The sequence below is a fragment of the Micromys minutus genome (assembly GCF_963924665.1).
Source record: "Micromys minutus genome assembly, chromosome: 6".
Taxonomy (NCBI): Eukaryota; Metazoa; Chordata; class Mammalia; order Rodentia; family Muridae; genus Micromys; species Micromys minutus.
The window spans coordinates 3,531,471-3,539,217 of NC_137975.1; positions in this window are offsets into that span (position 1 = coordinate 3,531,471).

Here is a 7,747-nt window from a genome sequence, read left to right on the forward strand (position 1 = left end):
AACAGAAACTGAGGAAATTCAAAAAAAATTAGATCCTACTACAAAAGCCTAAACTCAACAAAACTAAAAAAAATGGATAAAATGGGAAATTTTCTAGAAAAATACCAGGTACCCAAGTTAAATCAGGATCATATAAACCATCTAAACAGTTCTCATATCCATAAAGAAACAGAAGCAGTCATTCACAGTCTCCCAACAAAAGAGAGAGAGAGAGGCAGAGAGAGAGAGAGAGAGAGAGAGAGAGAGAGAGAGAGAGAGAGAGCGAGCACTTGGGACCAGATGGGTTAGTGCAGAATTCTATCATATCTTCAAAGAAGACCTAATACAGGATTCTTCAAATTATTCCACAAAATAGAAACAGAAGAAACACTGCCCAGTTTGTCAGGAGCCATAATGGACAAGATAATAACTAGCAGAGAATCATTCCGAGATGGCCTGCTTTGGATTATTATATAATCTGTGACAAGTTCACCCTTATTAAGCAAGGCTGTAATGGGTTATTTTAGGAATATTCCTGCTATTGATATATGTTTTCATGTTATTATTAAACATATATAACAACTACTAAGTAATAAGCGCACTCATTGGGAGCAGATCTCTGCAGATCTATGAAGATGTACAGTCTTGTAGTGATGCTATATATCCAAATAGATGATGTCTTAAGTCTTAATGATGATCCTATAAGACTTCCTAAAATTGTAACAGTGATTATTAAGCTCTTTCATAGTAGAACTGCTCTTAAATCCTTTTGTGATAATCAAAACTGCAGTTAGAACTCTGCCATTCTCCTAAGTATCACCAGTTAATTGGTCTTAGACGGCAACCGGACTTTCTTCTACTTATAGCACATTCCAAGAGGTTGTAAAACAGTTAAAAATGTTACAAAAGGGGAACACAATTTATTACAGGTACTAGCACAGAGGATAAAATATTGACTGGATTTATATATACAAAACTTCACTAATAACTTAGCTATGGTTTTAAGCCTTTAGTGAACCTGTGGAGCTGAGACAGGTGATGGATGGTTATCCAGATAATTACTCCTAATGTAAACATTTACTCTGTTGTAAACTTCTATTTCTATTTATGATTTGGTATTTGGTGTGAACTGGCAATGAACTTTGTAACATATGATTATGTGTACTGAAAGATGTATAAGTACTGAGGACAAAGAAGAATAGAATTTTCCCCTTGCTAGAACTGACCCCTCCCTTTAGGGTTTTCCTGCTTTTTCTTAGATAGGTTTCATAGGAAACTTTTTACAACTTAGTATGACAGGCTGTAGTCACTTTTCTAAGGTCTCTTTTGCTTCCCATGATTTCCTGACTAGGAGGCTAGAAGTTAGAGCCCAGAAGTTCCTGCTGTGATATAACAAAGGCCACATTACTTAATCCCCTGCTGTTAGACTACAGGTGTCAATCACCTAAGCCAGAGGCCTTTTACCATCAGAAAGAGCAAAAAAAAAAAAAAAAAAATTAGGACATTTTAGAAGTTATCCTCAGCTTTTCAGTACAGTTAGAGCTAGAAAGTCCTGCGACCCTCACCAGACGGCCACTCTGTGCTCTTGACCATTGCCTTCTCTGGGTCAGGAAGCTCCCAGCACCAATTTGTTCTGTAAAGCCACAATTTTGCTTATATTTGAACCATACAAAGACCCAACAAAGAAAGAGAACTTCACACCAATTTTCTTAATGAATATCAATGCAAAAATACTCAATAGAATTTTCACAAACTGAATCCAAGAACACATCAAAATAATAATTCATCATGATCAAGTAGGATTCATCCTAGAGAATGCAGGGACAGTTCAATATACAGAAATCTATCAATGTAATCCACTATATAAACAAACTCAAAGAAAAAAAAGCACATGATCTTCTCATTAGATTATTTGACAAAATTTAACACCTCTTCATGTTAAAAGTCTTGGAAAGATTAGGAATTCAAGGCCTATATTTAAACATAGGAAAACCAATATACAGCACACCTGTAGCCAACATCAAACTAAATGGAGAGAAACTTGATGCAATCCCACTAAAATCAGGAACTAGATGAAGCTGCCCACTCTCCCCTACCTATTCAACACAGTACTAGAAGTACTAGTCAGAGCAATTAGACAACAACAGGAGGTCAAAGGAATGCAAATGGGAAAGGAAGAAGTCAAAATATTACTATTTGCAGATGATATGATAGTATACTTAAGTGACCCCAAAATTTTCAGGGAACCCCTAAACATAAAATTAACACAAACAAATCAGTAGCCTTCCACTACTTAAAGGATAAACAGTCTGAGAAAGAAATTAGGGAAAAGACACCCTTCACAATAGTCACAAATAATATAGAATACCTTGGTGTAACTCTAACCAAGTGAGTGAAAGATCTGTATGGCAATAGCTGTTACCTTTTCAAAGCCTTGCTCTATGCCTATCTTTCTTGGCAGCCATATGCTAGCTAGCTCATCTCTTCTTTCTCTTTCATTGGTACATTCTGAATGTAGAATTGCTGTCTCATTTGCTAGGACCTCTAAGAGGGCTGCATGAGGTAGATGTTGAAAAGATATTGGCTATATTTGTTGAAAGTATTGACATATCATGAGCAAGCACTTGGTGTTAGGAGGCACAAAAAGAAGTGAGTTTAGTTATTCTGATTAGTGGCTTTCATCAATCTGTCAGGGAGCCAAACATGACAAGGGACCCGAAATTCCAGCTGAGCCTCATGGGCCAGTCCTTTGGGGACCACGGGATGACACTAGTTTAAATGGGTTTTAAAAACTGTCAAATCCTTCAACTGGTTTCAATTAAACCTACGTAACCCTGTCCCACATGTCAGAAGCTAGCACATAGCTGTTCCTTCCACATTTATAGCTTCCACAATCATCCCAGAGGGTTCTTTTTCTCAAACTGATGCTTGTATCATCTCTTCTTCGTCCAAGCAGATCAGAAATGAAGGCAAAAACAATCGGATTGCCTAAGAGGCCGCTTATGCCCTCTTCCCCTGTCCATCTCTAAATTTTCATCCTGAAAGTCCATGTGACAAAGTCTATCAGATGTAGTCTGAGGAATAAGGACTTCGAAGCTTCTGTGAAAGAACACAGTTTTGAATGTTCTCTCTCTCTGATGTGCCTCTGCACGTGTAACTGGTCTTGTAAAAATAATGGAACAACCCTATGTCTAGGGCTGTACAGCTAGACCTAAATTTTCTTGTTTTTTAATTGGATTTTTATTTATTTACATTTCAAATGCTATCCTCTTTCCCAATTTCCCCTCCAGGAACCCCCTAACCCATTCCCCAACCCCTGCTTCTATGAGGGTGCTCACCCACCCACTCACCCACCCACTCCCACCTTACCACCCTGATGTTCCCCTACACTGGGGTATCAAGCCTTTACAGAACCAAGCACCTTTTCCATTGATGCCCAACAAGGCAATCCTCTGATACTTATGCAGTTGGAGCCATGGGTCTCTCCACGTGTGCTCTTTGGTTTGTGATTTAGTCCTTTGGAGCTCTGGAGGTCCGGTTAGTTGATAGTGTTCTTCTTATGGGATTGCAAACCCTTCAGACCCCTCAGTCCTCTCTATAACTCCTCCATTTGGGTCTCCATGCTCAGTCCAATGGTCGGCTTCAAGCTTCTGCCTCTGTATTTGTCAGGCTCTGGCCTAGCCTCTCAGGATATAGTTTTACCAGGCTCCTGTCAGCAAGTACTTCGTGACATCCACAGGAGTGTCTGGGTTTGGTGTCTGCATATGGGATGGATCCCCATGTGGGGCAGTCTCTGGATGGCCTTTCCTTCAGTCTCTGCTCCACTCTTGGTCCCTGTATTTCCTTTAGACAGGAGGAATTCTGAGTTAAAAATTTGGAGATGAGTGGGTGGCTCCATCCTCCAGTGGAGGACCTTGCCTAACCTCTGGATATGGGCTCTACGGGTTCTCCCTCCCCTCTATTGGGCATTTCAGTTAATCTCATCCCTCTTGAGTCCTGGGAGCCTCTTGCTTTCCTGGCATCTGGGACTTGCTGATAGCTACCCTCAATTTTGCCCATCCTCCATTGCTACACACCTCTGTTCAAATTCCTGACCCTCTGCATATTGTCTCTGTCTTTTCTCACATCTGATCTTGCCCCCTTCCCCCTCCCCCTCCTTTCTTCCTCCCAAGTCCCTCCCACCATCTACCTCCCATGAGTAATTTTTTCCCCTTCTAAGAAGGGCTGAAGCATCCACACTTTGGTCTTCCTTCTTCCTGAGCTTCATGTGGTCTGTGATATCACCTACCCTGGCCTCCTTCCTAACAGCATCATCTCAACTACAGAGAAGGAACAAATCTTATTTCGTATTAGTGTCCCTCTTGGCACAGGTCTAACCTTGGGCACCTGAGCCCCTAAGACACTCCCTTAGTTCAGTCTTATCAGCAAACATCTGCCTGATAACTAAGAAGTTAGCATAAGCATTTCCAGTTTCTTGGACGAAAGGCAAGGTCATGTTATTTGTTGCAAATGATACTGACTTATATTGAAAATTAGGATTGCGAAATTTCAGCAGATGTGGTTATCATTCTTTCTAGTCCCTTCGATGTCTTGTAAGAAGTTTAACGTAGATCAGTAGCAGTTCGGTGGCAGAGTTCTAAATCCTCTGTCCTGGAAAAGCTGGTGTTCTTCAGAAGCAAGAGCAGTAAGAGCCGCACTTACTGAATCTTTGCTGTGCACCGAGAGCTCTACCAAATCCCTCTACAGCATTAGCTGAGTTAGTCTACCCGAGATAGAACAAAAGATCACAGACTAGAAGAGCTAAATGGCAGACATTCGCTTTCTCACACTCGGTACTGGAGACCCAGATTAAGGTGTAAGAAAACCCAGCCTCCAGTGAGGTCTTACTTCCTAGTGAATGGCTGCTCTTGTTGGTTCATTTGGACTTTACTCAGTGATGGGTAGTGTGGAGGGGAATCCAGGTACTTGGCACAAACACTGGGGTTAGAACATGCCAGCCACTGGCTTTGAAGGCTGTACTCAGGACACACCAGCCACAGGCTACAAAGACTGGAGTCAGGACATGCCAGCCACTGTCTCTCTTGTCTTACTGTGTCTTTCATTGTAACACTGTGTTTTCTTACTGAGTTACTGGAATTCAGAATTCATATTTAATTATAGTAACCGGAACATATAACATGTATTACAGAATGCCCATCAAGTTATGGACCAGAGGCCCAGACTTAAATGATCCCCAAGACTTCTATTTAGATTTATATTTCAGAATCAAAAAAGAAAAAGAATATACTAGAAAGGTAATGACTGGAAAATGTTTCGATTCAGAGTGTCAGGTAAAGGATGGTGGCTCAGGGAACACCAGGACTTGATTCTTGGAGGCTGGAGTCCCTGCTTGAACCTTGCTCTTACCTCTATCAGCATCTCTAACAATGCAATCCTCTAACCAGGGAAAAGATGCAGCGAGGAGCATAGATCCTGGGGAGGTGACGGTTGCTATACATTTATATTATCAATGAACTCACACAGTTCATTTCTCCTGGAATAAGAGGTACAATCAAACAGTTGTAAAGTATCCACCTTTTAAAAAAAGCTATTATTGAGGGGCAGGTATGATGGCACACACCTCTAATTTCAACACCCAGGAGGCAGAGACAAGCAGATCTCAGTGAATAAAGCAAATTCTGAGTCAGCCAGGGCTATCTGTTGAGATGTTACCTATCCCCAGAGGTCATTAGAAAAATACCTGACCTAAATCCATCTGTTTAATCTTTTCAGGAACCTTTATGGGTTTTATTCTTATCTCCCTCTGGCATAGTGAGAATAAACCGTACTCAACACAGCCCACAGTGAGTGGCAGGGGAGACGACCCCACTTCGAGCTCTAGGCCACGGCTCTTCCACAAGCTTTGCTTACTGATGGGCAGTCTGCATCACTGGCCATCACTGTCACAGGCAGAGCTGGAGTTCAGAGCTCTGCTTGTCTGAGCTTTGAAAGCTTAAGGTGCCCTTTGACCTTAGAAAGCCTGCAGGAGTTGTTTCTTCCATCTTGGACATGCCCTGGCTTTTCACTGCCCAGCCTTGGCACCACGTGAAGAACAGTAACCGGAACCCGGGGAAGATGCAAGAGAATTGATTGGAAAGCGAATCGCTTCTTATTCTAGTCCCGTCCGTGGTGATGTCCCTTTTCTATATTTAGACAAATGCTTTGCAGAGCCAAAGAGGCAATAAAAGCAAGCTACAAAGATTCTAGGCTGGTGCCACAACACAATAAAAAGCTGCAAGCTCTCATGTTTCCCCCAAAGAATGATTGTTCTGAAAAAAAATACAATAAAAACAAGTTATATCAGCAAACACGACAGTATGCTTGGGGTCTGAAGTATCTCATAATTATGGGCAGGTACAGAGGTTGTTTGAAGCAAGAACATCTTCTCTCTGTATATTAATAGGGCTAGCATCCATTGAACAACTTATAATGTCCGTGAAGAGCAGCAAGAAAGAGTGGCAGAAGGCCTGAGGCACCATCTTGATCCCCAATATGTCAGCTACTAAACCACAGGCCAGATGTGGACCCTGATGCTTCAGAAAGACAAAAGTAAGAGGGCATGTGTACAAGAGAGAAGCTGAGCTTCATTTGTTAGTCTGAAGGCTCAGTGAACTGTCCTATTAAGAAGCCCTGCTCTGGACCCTCGGGGAGCGTAGCAGTCTCTCCGTTCTTGACAGCAATGTATATGTTTCGATGAACTTCATCCATCGCAGGGGTCTGTATTCTTCTACTAAATGACAAAGTGCTTGAGGGTAGGAGCCATTGCCTGGCTGTCCCATAGCCTCTCCACAAGTTAGATTGCAGTTTATTATTTTGAAGCAGTTCAATGAACCCACATTGCTCAAAGCCGGTGGCAAGTATGTCATCTGCAGACTGGAGGTTTAAAAAGCCGTGTGCTTTTCCAATCCTGTGAAGCATCAAGTTTCTGAGCTCTGGCTAGCCCCTTTCATCTCCACAGTCATACAAGGTGAACCTTGCCTGAGCTCATCTCTGTCTGTCACATCTTGCTAACAAACCAGTCTCTTTCCCGGAGACAAAAGCTGGCCAAGCTCTTGGCCTTGCCTTTCCAATTATCAACAGCACAGATTCATGCAAGGCTCTGCCATCCTCTCCACTGGTCTCCGTTCCCCAGCCTTCCATCTCAGTGTCTAGACCACCTCCACCCAACTGCTAAGCCAACAGCCCAACAACACAGCCCATTTTAAGTGTCTGTGCTTTATACTAACCCCCAAGTCAAAGCACCAGTTTCTAACTTTACCAGATCATTAGCACTAGCTGCTAGTTTAATAAATAAAATTCCGAGACCCAACTCAAATTCAGTTTGACTCTGCAAAATGTGGGTATTCCTGGGTGATTGGCATCTGTGTTCTGGAGGCTGAGCTAGAGACCCTGGGAACCCATGCATCTTTCAGCTTTATCTTCTTCCTGCAGCCAACAGAAGGCAATAAGAGATGATGGAGGTGGCACGTTATCATCTTAAGTTCTAATGCTGTGATGGACAGCGTTTACTACCCAGATACCCACCACGTCATCTCTCCAGACCCAGATTCGAGGAAATGCTGGCTGTCACAAAGTTTAAAAATTACAGATGATACCTTATGTATCTTCACAGTGGAAATAGTGTATGTTATTCCATATATAACAACCCTGAAAATTAAAAATATCTAAACACAGAGAGAGACAGAGAGACAGAGACAGAGAGACATAGACAGAGAGATAGAGAGATACC